Consider the following 6,000-nt stretch of genomic DNA (forward strand, 5'->3'; position numbering starts at 1 on the left):
CTTCATTAAAAAGAAAACAAACCCAACCGATCAACCAACCAACCAACCAACCAAACAAACAAACAAACCTGCTTTGGATCCAAACTCATTTAGCCATTCTATTCTGAAGATTAGTGAGTAAGATGGGTCACAGCTTCATTTGGAGCCTGAGCACTTTGTTCCTGACCACCCCACTGAAAAGACAGAGCTGGGTTCCACTTCTTCCTGGCTCCAAAGCCAATAGTCATAAATACTGTACTACATGCTAGCTCAGTTTTAAGGGGATACTGTCAATTCAGATGGAGACTCACCAGCCACCTCACATTGATTTGCTTTACCCACACTCTTGAGCATCTCTTAGGTGTTAGGATCTAGGAGGAGTTAGGGATTTCCTCCACTCTTGGATCCTGACTCTGCTTCAGACCTCCTAACCAAATTAGTCAGCCATACCTCTTGCAGTTCTTAAGTCTCTGGGTTTACTCTTGGCTTTTCTTTTGCACACAGCACAATTTCCATGGGCTCTTCACTGGTCCAGTCTCTTTACTGAGCACCAGAAAGATTCCAATGCCTGGGATCTCAAGGTCACCTGAAGGCCAACAACTCTGAGCTTGTTTTCCTGTCCTGGAATGTCTTCCACCCCACCTAACTCATTCATGTTTAGGACTGGCCTGCATTGGTGTGCTCAGGGCTAACTTTGTCCTCTTGGTGGTTTGGGTTAGTATACAGGACTGCCTGTATACTAGGCATATGCTCTACCACAGAGGCACAACCCTAGGTCTGGATGAGACTGCTCACCTTTTCATTTTCACTTCCCAGATCTATTAGGTCAACCAGTTCCATTGACTCAGTTTCCCTAACACTCCTTGGATATGTCCTGTCTCCTCATTACCACTGCCATATCCACGTTCTACCCCCAGCTTTGATCACTAAACTAGCAAAAGCCTTCTCTCCCCAATTCTCCAAACCCTCAGGCAACTTATTCTCCTCTGTTGGCTTTCATTTCAACACTCTGAGGCTATGGGTACCCTTCTGGCTTAGGCAAAGACCATGTTTGCATCATCTGAATATCTTTGGCTCACACATGCCTAAACAGCTCTTTTCTCTGAATAAATAGTCTTTCCACAAACACTAAAACAAAACGCTAAAGTGCTCAACTTAAGGCTCTCAATTTTCCATCATGACTTTAGGGAAAGACTGGGACAAGGGAGGAGGCAGGACTTGTGACTGACATATCAGTGGGTAATCAAGGTTACTGCATTTTTTTTTATTATCACTAAACTCATTCCTCGATTTTATGGTTTCAGCTGGTAGAGATGATGCCTTTCCCTTTGTTTCCTTGTGGTGGAAGTTGATCTGTGATCAATACTTGGATTTTCTGTATTAATCACATGTAATCAAATCTGTAACATGTAAACCTAGAGCTATTGGCAATACATTATTGCTGTAACTTTACGGTGCCAACATGTTTTTATCTCTTCATATATTACCTGAGTAATGAATTTTATAAAACTCTTTTAGTACCGGGGCTGGTTCCTCATAATGTAGGCTCATTAACTTTTATTTGGGTTTCTGTACCACTGACAATGAATGGAATGAGGAGGGAGACAGCTGGGTGTGGGGCTCAGTCTTTAATTCCAGGAGGGTCAGGGCTAAGGCCAGCCTGGGCTACATGAGAGTGTCTTGTCCCCACTATACTCCAAATAAAAAAATATAAAAATTAACTGCTTCATAGCACTTTCTCTCTCTCTCTCTCTCTCTCTCTCTCTCTCTCTCTCTCTCTCTCTCTCTCTCTCTCTCTCTCTCTCTCTCTCTCTCTCTCTCTTTCTCTCTCTCCCCTTTCCCTTCCTTCCTTCCTTTCTTCCTTCTTGCTTCCTTCTTTCCTTCCTTCCTTTTTTTCATGTTTGGGTATGTATGTATAACTGAGCCATCAAGATGGCTAGCTCCTAGTTGGAAGGCTTCCTTTGGAGATAGAGTGTAGGAGTGAAAGGCAACACAAAGGCTCAGCAAGGAACGCTGTGTTTCAAATCCTGGTCAGCCAGTGGAAGACAGTGGTCAGGGAAGAGGGATTGGACATAGAGAAGTTGAGGTACATCTGGGCCATGAAGAGGACTTGGTTGTGCAATTTTAAGGAACAGTCGAAGCTGACAGTAGGAACTGAGGTGCCATTGGTGAATCTAGGTGTTTACTGAATCAAGTATGCTGTTGGCAGACACACTGGGGGCATCATAAAAGACAGAAGTCCTGTGTTTACTCTGAGAATGTTGATTAAATATTGATGTTGCATTGAATCTTTGTTGTGTTCTAAACAATGGGTGTCCTTTGGGGGGGACCACTTTATGTTCAATGCTTCTAGTTAGATTCTATATGTTTCTTTCATGTCCTGAAATTTAGAAGTCTTATTTATTTTTTTATAAGTTTTATTTTTATGATATAAAATATGTAAATATATTTTACATATTTATAATTTAATGGGCTCAATCCATTTATAGTCATATAGGAATAACTATAATCGGTTGTGGAAGTTCTTACTACCATCCCTAAATCCTACACCTGTAGTTTCCTCCTTTTTTACTGCTGAGCCACATTGTTGACATTCCATTCATGAGCTGATGGATGTTTTTATCTGATAGATTGTCACTGTTCCTACAGAAACATAATATGTATCATCAGTGTGTGCTTTGTGGATTCTAAATTTGATAGTAACCACATTTTAAAAAGCAAAAGATCAAAATAACTTAAAATAAATTTATTTTAAGCCAAAATATTTAATGAGAAATGTTAAGATTAGTTGTTTCTGTACAAAGTATATGAAATACAGTGTGTTTTGTACTGAGTCTGGACTGTCCACACTACAAATGACGGTGCTGCCATACTGGCGGCTTAGTCACACCACTGTCCTTTGTTGTCTGGGAAGCTTTCTTTACAACAAATTCCTGGTAAGCCATTTTCATTGATAATGATTCATTTGTTTGGATTTATCTGTTCTCATTTCTCTTCCTTTAGACTGTCTGACTGTACTTCATACATCCTTTGTAATCTGCTTGAATCACAAGGAGGTGGGCTGGGCGGGTAGCCTGGTGGCAGAGCATGTGCCTGGCATGCTTGAGGCCTTGGAATGATCCCCAAATGGATCCATCCTGAATACAGCTGCTAAAGAGAAGAGAGGTGTTCGCCTAGGACCCAGTGCACAGCGGACTGGGAAAGCTGCATGAGACCTGTTCCCTAGGTGGTTCTCTAAAGTCTGCCCACCCCTCAAACCCCGTTCCTTGGTGTCTAGCCACAGTGGGCCTCTGAAGACATCCTGTTTCTAGACATTTAAGAAGTGAAAGAGCAGACACGAGTGGGCTGAGGTACTGGTAGATCTTGGCACTATGAAGCAGGCCAGATATTATTTAAATGTATCTTTTCCTGAAAACATTTAATGAATTGGGGCAAACAAAACCAGAAGCTGACCACAAGAGTCCATGGCCTCTTCTGAGTCATGGAACTGAGACAGCCGGGCAGATCAACTACAGAGAGCTCTCTTTACGTGCTTTTACTGTACCATGGACTTAGCCTCTGAGGACTGTTAGTTATTTTTCTATTTATGTGTTTTATTCTCCCCCAATTTCTCTTCTTTCTGCCTTCCCAAGCCTGATCTTTGAGGCCAGTATGAGTCTTTCTACATCTTTTTCTTTCCTTTTCTCCATTTGTACTTTATTTATTAATTTGTTGAAAATAAATTTTTCTCATATAATACATCTCGTCCCCAGTTTCCCTTCCCTCCACTCCTTCCAGCTCCCTCCCACCTCCCCTCTTCCTCATATCTACTCCCTCTCTGTTTCCCTTCAGAAAACCTGTCTCCACATTTTAATGCCACTGGGCTTACTGCAACCATGGCCACATTCCAGATTGTAAGCACCCCGGCAGGCACCATGGCAGCCACAGTTAGCAGTGAAGCTAGAACACAGCTGATGTACTGATGCTTGCTGGCTAAGAACAGAGTGGCCATCAGATGCCAGGTGATTGCTGTTTGTTCTTGATGAGGAAGGTGACACAGGGGAGACGTTGAGTAATTCGCTCAAGGTCATACAGCATATTAATGATTTGCTTCAAAGATAGCTCCTAAAAAATCCCGAGACTAAAGAGATGAATTTTCTTCAAGATGGACAAAGTAAGGGTGAACCTTTCCTGTCTGGAGAAACTGTTTTTTTCTGTTCATCCTTGTTGGAAATATGTGCTGTGGACAAATGATGCACATTGTCACATATTGAGTACATAGCTTACCCTGCTTTGATTCAATGCCAGGGTCCTGGATATCTTAGTGTTCAGTTCTTGTGAAGAGACATCATGATGAAGAAAAATTGTAGAAGACAACTTTTAATGTGGGGCTTGCCTTTAGCTTTAGTCTACTATCATGATGGCACACAGTGTGGCAGCACACAGGCAGGCATGGTGCTGAAGTAGTAGCTGAGAGCTTTACATCCTGATCTCCAGGCAGCAAGAAGAAAGAGAGAAGCATTAGGTCTGGTGTGGGCTTGTAAAGCCTCAACTCCCATGCCTCAGTGGCTCATCTCCTTAAACAGTCCACCAACTGGTGATTAAGCATCCATACATATGAGCCTTTGGGGGCCATCCTCACCACACTGGACAAAGCATCAAGACTTACCAAACAAGGAAAACAAAGCACACAACAAAACAAGCAAACAAACAAAAAAATCCAACCAACCAACCAAAAAACAATAACAAAAACAACAAAACAGAAAACCCTAGGGGCTTGAAACATGGTTAAGTGGTTAAGAGTGCTTGCTGCTCTTGTTGAGGACCTAGGTTCAGTTCCCTATATCCTGTGGCTCACAATCACTTATAACTTCAGTTCCAGGGGCTCTGACACACTCTTCTAGTTTCTATGGATACTTGAATGCCTATAGAGCACACAGACAAGGACACACACACATATAAATATTTTTTTAAAGATAGTACCCTATATTATTTTTGTGTGAAGAATGTGAGCATTAAAAAAAAAAATCCAAATCTGTTTGCCTTAGCAATTAATTATCCTAAAAGTTGAAAACTATAACAGCAACATTGAATGGCACAGGCTCAACAGCTCATCAATATCAATCTCTGCTACTGAAGATCACATTCTAGGCATCTGAAATGGTTATAATCCAATGTTTTAAAAATAAACTTTGAAATGCCTTTTGAAAGGTCAATATACAATGCATGAGCTTGCTCTTTGATCTGTTAATAATGCAATTTTGATTCTTCCATAAATCTTGCCTTTCTTATCTGAGTCTGTTTCAAAATCTGTGATGTCTTTTTTTTTTCTTTTTTCTTTTTCCTTTGTTTTTTTTTCAAGACAGGGTTTCTGTATAGCCCTGGCTGTCCTGGAACTTATTTTGTAGACCAGGCTGGCTTCGAACTCAGATATCTGCCTGCCTCTGCCTCCCAAGTGCTGGGATTAAAGGTGTGCACTAGCACTGCCTGGCTATGTATGTCTTTTTATTTGAATAAAAGAAAGCTGCCGTGGAATCAATGGAAGGGCTGAGAAATATGCAGCTGCAGAGCTACCCTCTCCAGAATGTTCTGTGTATATTGGAATGTTTCTAATATCAAAGCATATCAAAAACCTCAACCTTGGTGTCTTAATTATTATTGCTGTGAAGAGACACAATGACCAAGGCAACTTTTATAAAGGAAAGTGTTTAATTAGGGGCTTGCTTAATATTTCAGAGTATTATGTTAGTTCATTATCATCGTGGAGCATGGGGGTAGGCAGGCAGGCGTGGCACTAGAGCAGTAGCTGAGAGCTTTACATTTTGATTTGTAGCCAGTAGGGAAGAAAGAGAGGAGGGGGGCTGGGCTTGGTATGGGCTTTTGAAAGACACCTCAAAGCCCACCTCCAGTGTCACATCATCTTCAACAAAGCCACACCTCCTCCAACAAAGCCACACCTACTCCAACAAGGTCATACCTCCTCCAACAAAGTCACACCTACTCCAACAAGGTCATACCTCCTTATCCCTCCCAAATAGTTCA

The sequence above is a fragment of the Mastomys coucha genome, unplaced genomic scaffold (assembly GCF_008632895.1).
Source record: "Mastomys coucha isolate ucsf_1 unplaced genomic scaffold, UCSF_Mcou_1 pScaffold7, whole genome shotgun sequence".
NCBI classification, from domain to species: domain Eukaryota; kingdom Metazoa; phylum Chordata; class Mammalia; order Rodentia; family Muridae; genus Mastomys; species Mastomys coucha.